General features: G+C 40.1%; 2 non-coding genes across 2 annotated transcripts; one reads left to right on the top strand and one right to left on the bottom strand.

Annotated features, from left to right (window-relative positions):
* The first annotated feature begins 14,902 nt into the window (after positions 1 to 14,902).
* On the top strand, positions 14,903 to 14,973 carry Trnag-gcc. The gene has a single exon. It is a non-coding gene; the product is annotated as a tRNA-Gly (tRNA).
* A 290-nt stretch (positions 14,974 to 15,263) lies between these two features.
* Trnaa-cgc lies at positions 15,264 to 15,335 on the bottom strand. Its single transcript has one exon. It is a non-coding gene; the product is annotated as a tRNA-Ala (tRNA).
* Between the last annotated feature and the right edge of the window lie 2,367 nt (positions 15,336 to 17,702).

The following is a 17,702-nucleotide window of genomic DNA, read 5'->3' as shown; positions in this document are numbered from 1 at the left end:
TCAGAATGTATTATTTTTAAATTTTAATACACTAATGAACAGGTTTAATACACTAGCAAACAGGTTGAATGACCCATAAGGTCACAGTAGAAGATATCTGAAGAATTAGATATCTCCCAGCTACTTGGTGCTAAAGGAAAAACTGCTAGAAATTTTTTCCTTGCTGCATTGCATAATATGTAGAACTTACATAAATAGGAAGTTGTACAAATCAAGGAGAGTAAATCTGATATGGAGCATAGATCAATTCTGAAGAATTTGACTTGTGGAGTAATCATTTTAATACTCTACTTCTTGGAAGATTTTTAGCAAGCAGCTTAAGCCCTTGTTTTCTTATATGTTAACTAGACATGTTCTAGTTTGTGATAATTATTTTGCTATTAGTTCAAGTTGAGCAGTCTAATTTTTTTAATCAGCCCTATATGTAGCTTTGCTTAGCTAACATTTTAACCATTTAATTTGCTTTACCGTCATTCTTAATTTCTTAATTCACTACATAAAATTAGTCTTAAAAAACTAGAAGCCTTTGCATTGTGGGAGAAAGCATTTGAGTGGGGATGCACAGCACTGTGGGAAGAAGCAATTGAACAGGAGTTTGAGGCACTATGGGGACAAGAAGTGAGTGTCCTCCCATCCTCCTGAGTGCTAGGATGACAGGTGTGAGCCACAGGTGCCTGGCACCTGACTGGAGGCCTTCAGGCAAACTTGGGAAAGGAGGAGCTGCAGCGTAGGCCGGTGAAGGGACCAGGCCAAGGTGACACAGCAGCAGTTCAAGGGCATGCTGGGCCTTACCACCACCCCTCAGGTTGCATGCACGTGTGAATGAATGAATGAATGAATGAGGCAGATCAGAAGCATGTGCACTTAGACTGATTTCCAGCTTCTGGTAGCTGGATGTCTTTTCTTCTCTCATGTCTGCACAAGAAGGAGGACCCACTATGTACCAGCTGTGTGTGACCTGGGCAAGCAACTGAAGAACCACTCTGATCCTTCTCAAATGAGAGGGACCAAGCAAAGCTGGGGAAGAAAAGCTGAGTCCAGCTCCAACAGGGAGCTTGACCACCAATCTACTGTGACTCAACATGGTGATTTCAGAGAACCCAGCACACTGACATTCTTCTTCATGGCTGAAGAATTCTAGAAGATTCTAGATCTCTCCCACCGCCGGCCCCCCCCCCCGATTTCTGGAAGATTCAGGAATTTTTTTTTTAAAGAATTCTGGAAGATTCTAGGATGTCTCAGATTCTAGCCCACTCAAGTCTGGGTGGTTGCATTTCCTCCTGGCATCTCTGCCTGGCTACTATGTGCGTATTCTTCCAGCTAACCTGGACAACCAGAACTGCTCCCCGGTGACCATACACCATGTTCTAGCAAAGACATATTGGTCTAAAACCTTCCAAAAAAAGGTAAAAAACTAATAAAATGGAAATAATTTATCTCTATTAGATAATCAGCAAATTGACCGAGTGGAATATTCCTTTCACCAGTGCAATATCCTGTTTTTACGTAAATATTGTATATCTGTATAGTAGAGGAAAAGGGAAAAGGGAAGAGGTCTCTAAGTAACTAAAAGCAACATTAGCCTTTTAAGCATAAAATCAAGATAAGGTAGTCATGAATGTTGAGGAAAGCAAAGCAAAGTCAAATGGTATATAACAGTACTCTGCAGTAAATGAATGAATAAGAACATTAAAAAAGGAGAGAGACAGCTTTGTTAATAATTCAACCAAAATGAAACTTTGAAATCTCTATCAGGATACCTTGTACATCATCCACACCTCAGCATAGAGATGTTTCATACCTGATGGAAAGGACCAAGGTATTTATAAACAACTTAAACAGATTCCATAATCTTTCAGAAAAGGCACAAAATTGTATAAAGCCTTGCCTTGACCTTACTTTCTAGGCACCTAATCTGGGGCTTTGAGAGCAGAGCTGAAGAGATCCTACAAATTTTTTAGTTATGGGAGACAGATACACCAAAGTAAACAATTTGGCCAAGAGCAAGTCCAGGATCCACGGGGAAGAAAAGACAACAGAATACACATAAGAAGAGTCAGAACGTAAGCACAGAAACACAATAGTGTCTTAGCATTAGTTTACCAGCTTCTATTGGTCTGGTTAGGCTGAAGCACAGGAAAAGCAGATCTCACTCTTAACAAAGTCCTAAATGTAGACAACTTCTCAAATTTAAACACTGAAATTTGATTGGTATTAGGAAGTCAGGCCTTTCTAAGATAAATAAATTGAAGGTGGCACCCTTGTGAATGGAATTATTGTGCTTATAAATAGGATTCCAGAGTATCCTTCCCTCTCTCTCTGCCAGGTGAAGGTATAAGAAGTCAGAAGTACCCAACTGAGAAGAGGCTGTCCATGATGGCACCTTGATTGCCCACTTTCAGGCTGCAGAGCTGAGAAATAAATTTAGGTTCTTTACAAGCCACTCTATCCATGGTACTTAATGATAAAAATACTCACTGACTTGTTCAGTAACTTACCATGAATGTGCCTTAGTTGTGAACAAACAGGTGTTCAAAAGAGACTTCTTTCTAGATAGGGAGGTTTTCCCTGCTGTTTCTCATACACCATATATTCCAAGTGGGACTTGGGAACAAGTGTGAACTGATTTTAGAAATCAGGACAATAAAAGAAACAAAGTTGAATAAAAATAAGAAAAATAACTCAGGACAATCTCTGAAGCAAAGAACAAAAAAACCTACAATCAACTAACTTTAGCAATACTATTAAGGTGTGTCTAGGAAGGGGTTAAGCATATTTAGTCTCAACTGAAGAGGTACACCTTAGTACAACCAGTCCAAGGGGGGGAGATCATGGCCCAGACGTTGGACTCTGTCCAGTTTCTCTATCAGGGATATGTATCTCTTATGCAAATGGAAATAATATTTTTTAAATTGATGCTATTGAATTTACAACGATATCCCCATGCTGTATGTAAACACAGTGAGTTTCATCCAAATTCATTATAGGAAAGTCTGACTTCCCTTATATTTGATCAAAAGAAGAAGAAAAAAAGTACTTGTTAGGTATAGACAATAATACTAGTCCAAGAAATGATAGTTTGAATTAGGAACCAAATGACTGTGGTTCTCATTTGATCTTCACATGATTCAGAGGCATTGCTTTTGGTCGGTTTGTTTCTTTTTGCTTTACTGACAAGTCAACTTAGGTCATCATACATAGTAGGCAAGTACTCTTCTGCTGAACTACTTCCTCAGCCTGGGGTGGTTTTATTCAGATGTACCAAGAAGAAAACTTCTGAGCTTACAAAATTGAGAGCCACACCTTGAGATGTAGAAATCACCCAGGAAAATGCTAGGTGACTACTCTTGGGAAACATCTAACCTGACTTTGACCTACCTCCATCAAATGTCATATTCATGACAAATCATAACCCACTGAATTAAATCTATTCAGATAATTGGCCTTTTTAAAGTGAATTGTACTACTATGTATTTGTTACAAAGGTCATACATGCAGAAACTTTTTTGTAAATGTGAATAACTAAAAGCCCATATTTAAACTTGTCTTTAGTAACAAGTAACAGCTTTTAGGTCCTTAATATGATCTAAAAATTCTTCTCAATGCTTATGTGTATATAACTTTCTTTATTTCACAAATCATCCACCTGCCACAGTGTCCACAGCTCGTAAATGGCAATGTGTACTTAGCCACAAACACTCTGTTCCTAAAAAGGACACCAGAGAGAGTATCCTTCATTTTCTTTCTGCCAGGTGAGGATACAAGAAGTCAGAAGTATGCAACTAAGAAGAGGCCTCTTGCCGGGCGCCTGTGGCTCACGCCTGTAATCCTAGCTACTCAAGAGGAGATCTGAGGATCGCAGTTCAAAGTCAGCCCGGGCAGGAAAGTCCGTGAAACTCTTATCTCCAATAAACCACCAGGAAACTCAAAGTGCCAGCTGTAGCTCAAGTGGTAGAGCACTCACCTTGAGCTGAAGAGCTGAGAGACAGTGCTCAGGCTCAAAGTTCAAGCCCCATGACTGACCAAAAAAAAAAACAAAAAAGAGGCCTCTTTTCTTACCCTTATGATTAGATACATTGTGTTTCTTGCAAAAGTGTGATTTTGCAAGATTTTATGAGAATGAGCCCTTGTTTGCTCCATATACAAAAATTAGGAAAGTCTTTAGAAATCAAGGTCTAGCCATGAGTTAGACTTCTTGTGCTAGACTTCTTACTGCTTCTATACCCTTTCAGTTGACGCAAATAAGGGGAAATATTCTTAATCATGATTTTGTAAGGATCACTTCCAGTTTGAATTCAGTAGTCCAGAGTTCTTTCTTATATTTCGCCAATGTGGGTTTTTCTGCCTTGGTGCTAGAGATAAGGACCCACATGCTAAATACGCTCTGCCTATGTGCTACATTCACAACCCCAATGCCATCTAGTTTCTCTTTCTTTCCAGAGTGACAGACTGAACAGCACATTTATATATTACCCATTTTCTTTATCCTATAGTACTTATAAAATAATTTCAAAATCACTATACCAATTTACTAATGATATGTCTGTCATGTGACATTTAAGACTTACTTATAATTTTTTTTCCAGAAAACATCACTAAATAGTCAAAGTACTGTACTGTGTTCAAATGTTACTTGAGGCAATACTTTTCCTTTTCTTTTCCTTCTGGCAGTAGAGCGGTTTCTTGTTCAAACTACAATTTACTGGACTGGTATTATTTTATATACATAACTAGTGTTTTCTTTTTCTTCTTATGGTCAGATTATAAGGCAAGTCAGGCTTTCATAATGGATTTGGATGAATCTGACTGTGTTTACATACAATGGTTCAAAAACTGAGGGCCTTCCACACAACAGACAAAGGTCTCATATCTAAAATATACCTGGAACTAAAAAAATTAAATCCCCCAACAACAAATCCTTAAAGAAACAACTGCCCAATAAATAAGTGGGCTCAAGACTTAAAGAGAAAGTTCTTTGAAGAGGAAAAAAGGATGGCCAATAGACACATGAAGAAATGCTCAACCTCACTAGCCATAAAAGAAATGCAAATCAAAACAACATTGAGATACCACCTCACCCCAGTTAGAATGGCTAGAATCAAGAACTCTAATAACAACAGATGCTGGAGGGGATGTGGACTGAAGGGAACCCTACTGCATTGTTGGTGTAAACTTGTTTAACCACTTTGGAGGTTCCTCAAAAGACCACATAGAGCTCCCCTATGACCCAGCAATCTCACTTTTGGGCATTTACCCAAACTATCACAAACAAGACATACTAAAGCCACCAGCACAACTATGTTTATTGCAGCATTATTTACCATTGCTAAGATATGGAACCAACTCAGAGGCCCCTCAGTAGATGAATGAATCAAGAAAATGTAGTATATATATATACAATGGAATTCTATGCCTTCATCAGAAAGAATGACATTGCCCCATTTGTTAGGAAATGGAAAGACTTGGAAAAAATTATATTAAGTGAAGTAAGCCAGGCCCAAAGAAACATAGGTCTGATGGTTTCCCTTATTTGCAATAACTAGTATATATCTGAGACAAGCAGAAAAGGTTAGATAAATTGATGTTAGGTGAAATGAACCCCAAGATAAGTATTCAAATGTTTTATTCTTTCATGCGATTGTTTCTAACATATTTATAAGATGATCTTCTATGTTGCTTTCTATGTCCCTCTACCACGGTATAACCCCTGTTTTCACTGTATTTGATGTTGGTATAATTTGTGGAGGGGAAGGGAAAAATCAAATCATTTAAATAGGGATACAGGTGGACCCATTATGTCAAAAAATGAACTTTACAACTTTGGCAGAGTTGGGGGGGGGGGAGGTTGATGGGAAGGGATGGGAAAGGGAAACAAAGTAGGAGGCAACAATGCTTGATAAGAAATGTATTCATTACCTTTCTCATGTAATTGTCACCCTCCTCTGTACGGCATTTTCACAATAAAAACAAAAAATAAAAAAACCAAAACTCAGGGCCTTGAACTTGCCAAGTAAGTGTTCTACCAATTGAACCATATCCCTGTTGATTTTGTTTTTGTTTTTGTTTTTGTTTTACTAAGGGTCATCCTCAGATCACAGTCCTCTACAGATGCTCCTGATACAGCTGGGATAACAATGTATAACACCTATACCTGGTTTATTTGTTGCTGTAGAGTGTTGCTAATTTTGCATCAGCTGGCCTTGAACCTGGATCCTCTCAGTCTTGGTCTCTTGAGTATCTGGGATCACAGTGTGAGCCACTACTCCTGACCCAAGTTAATTCTTTTCTGCATATGGGTTATACATTAATATATTATCGAGTTCTGTTATTTCTATTATACTCAAGACTTAGAGCTTGTTTTCTGTGTCACTTTTTTTTATTAAACTTTATCATCTTAATGTTTTTAAGTGGTTAAAAAATAAAAAGGCAAACATATAAGTTTACAATGATATTTGCAGAATTGATGGTGAAAAATATATTTAATTCCCTCTTTAAGCTTTCATATCCTGCCTCTTCTGTGTTATACTTAGGACTGTAATCCTTCATGACCACTATTACAATTAAGGCTTCTACACCTAAAATAACAGAAATATAAACATGTCAGTTATTTCTAGAAAGGGAAAAACTACTTTTAATCTGTTTAATTTTATTTATCTATTCTATGGTGCTAGTGAATGGAAAGTCTATATTTTTAAAGATTTTCTATTACCATACATTAGTTATGCACGAGGGAAATTTCATTGTGACATTTACATACATGTATACAATGTATATGCTGAATGGGTGTATAGAAAAGCAAGCTAACAAAGAAACTGTGGGACAAAGAGAACCAATGCAATAGAGATAGTCACTAGATACTATGTTGGAAATGAACTTTACAACTTGGGGTGAGGAGAGTCTGGAGGAGGGAAAGCAGGAGAAAATGAGGGATGGGTAAATGAGCGAGGGGGTAACACTGCTTGAAAAGAATTGTACTCATTATATTACTTATGTAACTGTAACTCCTCTGTATATTACCTTTACAATAAAAGAAAAGAAAAACAGAAAAGTCAACTAAACACAAAAACTATTAATGGAAGTGAACTTTATGATCTGGATCTGAGACATGGGGAAGGGAAGAATAGTACAATGGACAGTTTACTATTGATTTTATACATTTGTATTTTTTGTTTACATTTTTATAGTATGGATGTATTACTTTTGTGTGTATGTGTGTGCCAGTTTGGGGGCTTGAACTCAGGTCCTGAGCACTGTCCCTTAGCTTTTTGTTCAAGGCCTCAGCTCCATATTTTTTTTAAAAGGAATTAATTGGAGATAAAAGAATCTCATGGATTTTCCTGCCCAGGCTGGATTTGATATGCAATCCTCAGATTTCAACCTTCTGAGTAGCTAGGATTATAAGAGAGAGCTACTGGCACCCAGGTCTATTTTCTTCTGTTGAGGGAATTCATTTACTTGGGATTGCATTAATCACAATTGTATAATCACAATAATCAATTATGACAATAACTTGTCAAGTTATTATCTTAGGCTGCAGTCCATCTATTATTTTGCCATCTATTTATTCACTTTTAGCCTTATATTTTTATTCCATTTCCTTTGCTTCTCTAAAAGCCATCACTTTATCATGTGTAACATCCTTTTGTTTAGATGTATTATCTTACAATGAATGTCTTATTCTACATGAATAATTTTGAACTTTTTTGCTCAAGGCTAGCACTTTACCATTTGAGCCTCAACTCTACTTCTAACTTTTTTGGTGGTTAATTGGAGAGAAAAATCTAATGGACTTTCTAGCCTAGGCTGGTTTCAAAACCATGCTTTTTAGATCTCAGTCTCCTTAATAGATAGGATTACAGCTGTGACCCAGTTGTGTCCACCTAAAGTGGGGTGTTCTTAAACTTGTTTTTCTTGTTATAACATTTATGAACTCTAATGAGGAAATACCTTGTCCACTCAAATCTACTCTTTCTCACCTTGCCAAGACCTCTTACCATGACATGTTGTCATCATTATTTTTTGGGGTGAGGGGGTCGGTCGTGCAGTTTGAACTCTGGATCTGAGCACTGTCCCTGTGCTCTTCAGCTCAAGGCTAGTGCTCTGCCATTTGAGCCACAGCACCACTTCTGGTTTTTCTGGTGGCTTATTGGAGATAAGAGTCTCCTAGACTTTCCTGCCCACGTTGGCTTTGAACCATACCCAGCCTCCTGGGTAGCTAAGATTACATGCTGTCATCATATTCAAACTTTTCCTACAATCTCAAACTTGTCTTATTTCAAAGCAATCTAAACACACATATTTTCTTTTTTTTATTTTTAAAATCTATTTTAATTCAGACTGAACAAACAAGCAGAAAACTGAGAAAGCTAACAGCATTAGCAGACACAGATGTACCAGATGTAAAATAATGGGTTATTAACAGAACTATTTACATGCATATTTACAAGCAACCTAAACACACATATTTTCTTAATGCTGATAAAAAATTTATCTTGGTGCTCTAGAACAATACTTCATCTTACATCTCCAAACTAGAGAAAAGAAATGACTTATCTAACCTTAAAGGGATTTTGGGACTAGAACCAGAACTACTGTTGTACAGAGATAAAGGAAACTGTCTGGAGGAGAAAGCAACACGAGCAAAACTATCATCATAAAGAGTACCAGTATCCAGAGTTTGGGACAACAGCAAGAATGTATGGCTGCCATAGTACAATGTTAGTTGGATGTAGGAGTCTGGAGAATCTAGCCACGCCTGGCCACAGAACTTGGAGCACCCAGATAAGAACAAATGCAAAGCCATGTGTTCCAAGATTAAGAGTCACAACGTTGTACTCTTCACATAATGAAGATCTCAAGGAATTTATCTATGTATTTTATTTATCTCCATATATTTAGTGTTTTATATGTTAAAATAGACATTTAAGAATGCCTAATTTTGCCAAGCACCAGTGGCTCACCCCTGTAACCCTAGCTACTCAGGAGGCTGAGATCTCAGGATCACAATTCAAAGCCAGCCCAGGCAAAGAAAGTCTGTGAGACTGTTATCTCCAATTAACGACCAGAAAACTGGGGAAATGGTGCTGTGGCTCAAATGGTAGAGTGCTTGCCTTGAGCTGAAGAGCTCAGGGACATGCACCCAGGCCCAGAGTTCAAGCCACAGGACCAACAAAAAAAAAGAAAATAAAAAATCAAGAGTGCGGGGGCTGGGAAGGTGGCTCAGTGGTAGAGCGCTTGCCTTGCATGCATGAGGCCCTGGGTTCGATTCCTCAGTACCACATAAGCAAAAAGAAAAAAAAGCTAGAAGAGGCGCTGTGGCTCAAATAGTAGAGCGCCTGCCTTGAGCTGAAGAGATGAGGGACAGCGCCCAGGCCCAGAGTTCAGGCCCCACGACTGGGACCCAAAAAATAAAAAAATTAAAAAAAAAATAAAGAGTGCTTAATTTTAACAGTAATTACCATTTTAAAAGAAACTCGTATTTACAACCAATTTTATAGGAAGCGTATAACGCGTTCTTAAAATTAAAATAGAGTCAGTGAAGAGACAAAAAAGAATTACAACTTGGTGACAACAGAATTAAGGCCCACATTTTCATGAAGGCCACTCTGGATCTGACAAACTTTAAAAATGTGGTTGGACATACAGTCCACAAAGTTTACAAGGGAAAGATTAGTATGATGAAAGTAATGTCAAGAATTAGATTTCTTGGGGAGTAATTAATTTTGCCTTGTGAATCAACATTAAAAAGCTCTCACCTTCTGCCTTAGAAATTCTAATTCTAGGAATTCATCCTGTGGATGTTATCAAACATGGAAAAACTGCCTTCATACAAAGCATCTGCCACAGTATCAGTCATTTCACATCATAGTATCAGAAACAACTTAAACATCCTTGGCTGGCTTAGATAACTCCATTGAAGGGAGTTTCCTGCTGTCTTTATGCATCCTAGGATTGCAGCTGTATTCTGCATATTTATGCCTTGATTCCATTCCTTCAGAAATTTAACTTTAAGGTACTACTAGAACCCCTGGTAGAGGGGTTTGAACTCAGGACCTCCCACTCAGCTGGTGGCTAGCAAGATACTGCTCCAGCCCTGCCTCCATCCCTTCATTTCATGTGCTCTTAAAAGAAAAACTTTCCTAGATGTATTTTTCTGGAGAAAAAAAAAAAAGAGATTGTAGTTACAACTATAAGAGACCATTTTTTGATTAAAAATACAATGAAATATCAGAATCCACATAAATATATCTGTGGGAAGAGGGGAGTAGGGAGGGCTAAGTGGGAGAAAATGAGGGAGGGTTAACAGTGTTTAAAAAGAAATGGGCTGGGAAGGTGGTTCAGTGGTAGGGCGCTTGCCTTGCACGCATGAGGCCCTGGGTTCAATTCCTCAGCACCACATAAGCAAAAAGAAAAAAAAGCTAGAAGAGGCGCTGTGGCTCAAATAGTAGAGCGCCTGCCTTGAGCTGAAGAGATGAGGGACAGCGCCCAGGCCCAGAGTTCAGACCCCACGACCGGACCCAAAAAAAAAGAAGAAGAAAAAAGGAATGGACTCATTACCTTCCTTACATAACTGTAAACTCCCCCTCCCCTGTTCATCACCCTTACAATTAAAAAATAAACATAAATAAATATGTGGCTAGGTAAAGGAGGAGAGTGAATGGGCTTGAATATGGTAGGAGTACTTTACATGCATGTTTGAAAATAGAACAACGAGAACTGCTCTAATTGTTTTCAGAAGGAAAAGGGTGAAGAAGGGAAAGAGAAGAGGTGAGGTTGAGGGATACATTGTATGTATGTTTGAAAATATTACAATGAAGCCCTCCTTGTATAGCTAATGTATACTAATAATGTATATAAATAAGCACATATATAGAGAGAGGAACACAAAAAGCATAATAGTGGTTGCCTTTAGAAAAGAAAGCAGGAACTAGTGGGAGGTGGGATGAAGTAGTCCAGGCTGATCTTGAACTTGTGATCCTCTTAAACTAGTGATGCTCTTGTGCTGCCTGCTCAAGTACTAAGATTGTACAGCATGCCACCAGGTTGAGCCTCAAGACATACTCTCATATATTGCTTTGATTTTGAGCCGTAAGCATGAGTTATACACATGAAAGGAAATGTAAAAAATGTGAGATGAAAAAAGATGAAATGAAAGGGAAAAAACAAAGGAGGAGGCTACAATGCTTGATAAGAAATGTACTCATTATCTTGCCCATGTAATTGTAACCCCTGTTTACAGTATTTTCACAATTAAAAAAAAGAATACACTCAACAATAAAATTCTATTCTCTCTGGTTTTTCATATGCCAAAAAAAAAAAGATGATATGACTTAGGAAAAGGAGGGCCATTTGGAAGAGGCAAAAGTCACTTCTGCCAAGATGATGGTAGCCACGTTCACACCACACTACACTTCTTCTATCCTCAGGACTTTACATGACAGGAATGCATTCAATTTTAGAATTAGAAAGAAAAGAATGATTGAATTTTCAAGAGTTAAGGAAGAAGACGTAAAGACAGGAAAGGAAGAAGGAACAGAGATAGGAAGGAGAGTTAAGGAAATGTAAGGGCTCTCAGATAATGGGAGGAGTTCACTGATCATGTAGTGAGTTTGGCCTGAGTAGGAAAGCAAACTCCAGTGCCATCTGAGAGAAGACTTCGACTTGTTGACTAATTAGACATGCTTGAGGACTACGCGAGGTGAGCAGATGATTTTGCAATGACAGCTTTCCAGGAAAAATTGCTACATTCTCAACATCTGCATGCATCTGAGAATTATACCTGGGTTCTTCATTTCCATGCCTTGATTTTAATCCCTAGGAAAGTAGGCCTTAGGGTACTACTTGTGATTCTAAAATGGAATAAGTAATGATTTAATTCCCAGCCAGTAAAGGGCAATCCAAATGACAGGCTCCACCATTTCCCCAGGGCTAGCTTGTAACCTGGGACAGAAATAAGCTGTGTGTATTAAATCAATACAATCACTCACAAGTTAAAAAATAAAGGGGGAAGGGAAGCCTTGCTTTGGTGACTATGTAGTACATGAACTATTTTTTTCTAAGTTTTAGCAAGGATTTATTTTAGTAGTTTAGGGAGAAATGGAAATGATTCTGCTCCCCGGGCAAGAAACGGGAGGGAGTTAAAGCCTCCTGATTCTGTCTCTTAATGGCTTACATTCTTTGACTAGAAGCCTTTCGACATTTGTAAGGTGTTGCATTTGGTGTCATGAGCGACTGGACCACTGAGGTAGCACAGCAGCCTTGGCTGTGTGTAACTAGCTTCATGACACTGCTTTTTTTCTCTCCACTAGTCCCAGTGGGAACAGTTCTGTGAGCCCTGTTCTGTGAGTGCCCTGTCCTGTGTGTGCCCTGAAGATCCTGGTGGCCATCCATGTGATAGTCCCACAATAGCATGAGCAGATCTGCTCTAGATAATCACCACCCTCCCCTTCTCAAGAGCCTCTTTTCTCAATGATCTGCCCACTTGCATTAGTGCATGATTACTTCTCTCAGTTACTCCTATTTACATAAACCATTTCTAGTAATTCCTTTCTTAAATAGACCCAAGTCTCTCCCACCCCCCTTGTCTCCCCCCTCCCCCCTTCACGCATACTCTCCTACTTTGAATCTTTGGTCGTATGTAACAAAATGACCCATACCTAATCAATGGTGTAGAAGGAGAAATTCTCAGATGCCATGTTTCTGCCCGGCCTTCAATGTCTCTCAGGATGTTTGGGCAGCCCCAAGCATTCTACTCTTATATGGCAGTGTTAACAAGGAAGAAAGAAGGGCGGAAGTGATCTTCTTGCCATTGTTGTCATCAGTCACAGACATGCCTTGGCTGACTGTAGTTCTGCTTATTAAACCCATCCTAGATTATCCAAAATTGGATAACTGGCTTAGGACACCATATTTGTCCCTAGGCATAGGTACACATGAGCAGACTTTCAGCAAAACAGAAAATAAAATGGCTTTTGAACAGGTTACTTTAGTAGGCAAACAATTGTTGTGGGTTGGTTTTTAAAACAACAACAAAAACTAAATGGATCTGAGATCATTTAGTTAAGGGGTTTTCAACATTTTGTTTTACTTAATTTTAGTATTAGGGATTGGAACCAGAGCCTGGCCTATTACTGAGTGATAGCCTTAGCCTCAAATTAGTTAGCTTGTTTAAAACTTCTGGCTTGTAACCTAATAACCAAATACAAATAAATAAATTTTTTAAATGAGTTGGTAAAATTGAGAGGCCAGGGCAAAGAAGGTATGGCCTGACCAGTCACTGGCCTGTTAGCTTCCCTGGAAAGTTAGATCCGTTCATAATGGTTTGTTTGTCTAAAGATCTTAATGAGTTTTATTTTCAATTCTAAAACCAGGCAACATTTTGTTCCATAAAATAGAATGAGTGTTCCTGAATGGTGTCTTGAAACCACATTATTCTTCATTTTTCTCATCATAAGAACAAACTAGTCCTACAGGTGAAATGATTTGGACTTATTCTTTCACTAGTTAGGACTGTAGTTTAGATTTTCTGATTGCCTTTTTTTTTTGGAGGGGGGGGCGGAGGTCATGGGGCTTATGCTGTCCCTCAGCTCTTCAAGGTGACTGCTCTATCACTTGAACCACAGCACCACTTCTGGTTTTCTGAGTGGTTTATTGGAGATAAGAGTCTCAGGGACTTTCCTGTCCGGGCTGGCTTTGAACCGAGATCCTCAGTTCTCAGCCTCCTGAGTAGCTAGGGTTACAGGCATGAGCCACCAGTGCCTGGCACTTCTGTGTCTTTTACACTTTATTACAAGCCTAGGAGTCTTTAGAAACAAATTTTAATATAGAATCCTGAAATCACTTCAATTGCTTTTTATGATTATTCTCTAATTCCACAGTGCTATTCTTAATATATACAACCTAAGATACAACACATGACTTCAAGGGCAAATACAGAATGATTTATTCTGCTGTACTCACAACAGGAAAGTGGCTAACACACTGACCTAATATTACATATGTTCCAATCTTGACTCTGAGAGCTTCAGTTTCATTTGTTTGCTTGAGATAATTTTCCACACTTGAAGCCCATATACAGCATGCTTACCTAGCTTGGCATGTATATCTGCTAGATGCCAGTTGTTATTTTGTCTCCTTTTCCCCAGACTGCTCTTTAGCCAAAGACCTTGGACAATTGTTGGACATTTTCCTCTCAGAAGTGAAGGAAGGCAGGTACCTTAATCCACGGACATTTATTTTATGTGTCTATTTCCATGAATTAATTCCCCCTCCTTTTACGTTATTGGTATTTGTTGCATCGTTGGCGATTTCACTTTTCCTGGGAACACTAAAGGGAAAGACTCAAACTCATAATATTTGATTTGGAAGTGGTTGGGGATCAAGGGTTCCACATGAAATCTGAAACAGTTAATTCAGGCCACTTGGCTATGATAATGCTTCAAATTTCTCAGTGCAGCTCCTATATGATAGGTCCAATATATCCCTGAAGTTTACATTTGTAACTTTTTTTCCTTTCTTTTCCTGGTGCTGGGGATTGGAACTCGGAGCCTTGCAGAGTCTAGGCAAACTCTTCTCTTCCCTAGCCCTTATTTTTAATCTTAAACGAATTTACACATGTATTTATTATAGTAGTTTAAAAAAAATAGTAAAAGAAACGAAATGGATTTTAGGATAGGCTAGGACATTGCCTAAGCCTACCAGGCATCAAAGCTCTCGTTTGCTTCTCAGATTTCAGAAGAATATCATGAAGTTCAACAGAAGGTAGCATAATTAATTTTTTTTAAGTTTCAAGATTTCCCCATAATTTTGTAATCAATAATTAAGAAATCACTGTCTTTTTACACACTCGTGGTTCTTAGAGCCATCTTCTAGGGCGATATCCTAAAGCTCAGTTACTGTCTCCGCATTGGTGGTTCAGTGGTAGAATTCTCGCCTGCCACGCGGGAGGCCCGGGTTCGATTCCCGGCCAATGCAAGGTTGTGTTTTTCTTTCATTCTGCGCTCTTTACCAAAGGTTTTGGTTTGGGTTTTTGTTTTTCTGCCCTCATTATCTTCGAAAATTCAGTATTTCCAAACAAACATGGGCTTTAGGGAGAGAAGGAAAAGAAAAGAGCTTCTCGTTTCACTTTCACTTCAAGCAATCGAAAGGGTTCTCGCTTTGCATGTTGCCATTTTCCTTCTTTCTTTCTTGATGGTTTTTGGACATCCTAACGTGATGGGAGTGAAAAGGGAGCGGGGGTCTAAAACAAAAAACCGACGGCTGGCTGGAGATGCCGGGGATTGAACCCGGGACCTCACACATGCGAAGCGCGCGCTCTACCACTGAGCTACATCCCCCAGCCGACTTACACCGCCCTGTTATTCCTACTTATTGAGTGGCTTTACCGCTGGCCAGCGAGATGAAAAATGTACTTTCATTTCGATGGGTGTTTCTGAAGTGTGGTTTTTGTTTTGGTTTTTTTCCCTATCTCTGCAGATGTTGCTTTCTTTATATTAAAGATTCAATGCGACGAACGAGCCAACTTCCTGCGCTCGCGTTCGGCCTGCGGCCTCCGGGACTCCGGCTCGCAGGACGCTCGGGGTGGGCGGGGACAGAGGCGGGTGGGGGCGGGGCTTCCCGAACAGCCCGGCCCGGGCCCGGCTGGCGCACTGACTGCGCAGGCGCCGAAGAGCCTTGTGGCCTGGAGGGGCACCGGCGATTCCCACTCCATTCCAGACCCGGACCTTGACCCCTCGACTCCTGTCGGGGTATCAGGCGCGCGCCCTGTGTGCGGGCACCTGCGCGGGACCCCGCGGACCCCCGGGTTCCGAGCCGGTGGAGCTCCCTTCGCACACCGAAAAGCTCACGGATGCGTGCGCACCGTGTTCCCACCGCCGTAGGCTGGTGTGTTCTTCGCTGGCGTGGGTCTCCGGCCGGAAGACCAGCACCCTGCCACCCTCTTTCCAGTTTAACTGGGTGGGAATCGCCGGTGATACGATCTGGGAGGAGAGTTTGCCCGGAGCGGATTCTCACTGTGTTTGATCTTTAGGCCTCGGGGCTACCAGACTGCTGGCGGATTCCTGTAGCCCAGTTAATCACCTCTTCACGTCTCCTTAACCTCCAATCACACCCAGACCCTAAGTTAAAGACTCTTGAGTTTAAAAACCCCGAGTCCGATTCCCTAAGAGACTGAGTCTTGAGTTGGTCAGGGACTGAGAGGATGAGCTAACCTTTGACCCTGTGAAATGAAGTCTGTTAGACCACTCAGGGCAGTTAAAGCTGGCTGGGGAGGGAGGGGGTAGAAGCCTCAGACACCTTGGTAACAGTGGAGATCTCCATTGCTAGCTGGATCCTTGTCACTGTCAGGCCTTTCTGAGGTTGACCAGTGAAGGCCTAAAGATGTTCCCTTTCAGCTAGTAGAGCACACCATCCCCCACCCCACTGCTCGCTCCCGCCCCCCCCCCCGAAAAAGAAAAGAAAAAGAAAAATAGCCTGCCCAGAGCCAGAGCAGAAAGCAGAAATTTCAAAATCACTACGATAAACCGTCTGTGTCATAATAAAATTCTAGATTAAAAAGAAATAAATGACTGCTTTCTTATAGTAATTTAAACAAATAAAAGCTAGTAATCAGATTTTGATTTTAGCTAGGACAAGTCACATAATACAGAATGTCAAAAAAAATCAGTGGATAACTATTAAAGAGGTCGGCTTTAAGCCTGAGAACGCTCTGGCTTTCCTTCTCAAGGTACAATAATATGAACTTCAACTGATTCCAAACTGGAAATTGAGGACAGTCATTTTTCCACCCCTAGGCTTCAATCATACTACCCAGTTAACGGGGAAGGAAGCCGTTTTTCTTCTGGAGACTAACTTCTAAGGTCTCTTTAGGATTTCCTTCCTCAACTCTATGGTTTGTTTCTTCATCGCCTGGGACTTTCCTTTCAGTGGCTTTCTTCTGAGCCAATTAAGTCCTGAGCTAAGTCCAAAGATGGGTTCCTTTTAAATCCTCATTCCTCCATTTCCACAAACTGAGATCTATCTATGTCACCTGGTAAGGAAAATGAGGTGTAATTCCAAAAACAACAGAAGTGAAGTTATGTCAGTATTCTGATTTAGTCCAAAAAAGGGCTCAAACTTAATGGGTGTTTTCACTACCAAAGATTAAAGGAAAGACAAAACACAGGGCACATTGTTAGATTACAGTTCTCAGGAGAACTCCTAGGATCACATTTATTCTGTATGCAAATAAAAGTGCCCCAAGGTGTTCAAAGACTCAGAAAGGCTGACCACATGTCCCAAATTTATGCAAGCTTAAAAAGTTTAGCTTGATCTACTATGTTCCCCACATCCCTATTCCCCATCTAGATCACACCCTCTCTCTCTCCTCCCTCTCCCTCCCTCCCTCTCCCCCTTCTTCCTTCCTCCCCCCCCCCTCCACACACACACACACACACACACACACACACACACACACCATTCACAAAGACCTACCTCTGGTCCCCTTTTGAAGCAGGTGACATTTATCTCTGACACTGTTTTCCTGTATGTTGCTTCCGTTCTTGGCACTTGTGATTCAGCAGGTGTTGAGTATTCTTTCCTCAGAGCTGGCTACAAATTAAGGTGTTATTTCCCAGTTGAAGCAGTGGTTTTTTACTCCTTTTTACACATTAGAACCGCTGGGAGAACTCTTGGAATGTGGACATTTATTTGAGCCCAACCCAGAC

This window comes from Dipodomys ordii, unplaced genomic scaffold (assembly GCF_000151885.1).
Source record: "Dipodomys ordii isolate 6190 unplaced genomic scaffold, Dord_2.0 Scaffold5, whole genome shotgun sequence".
NCBI classification, from domain to species: domain Eukaryota; kingdom Metazoa; phylum Chordata; class Mammalia; order Rodentia; family Heteromyidae; genus Dipodomys; species Dipodomys ordii.
This window is presented reverse-complemented; position numbering and strand designations above follow the sequence as displayed.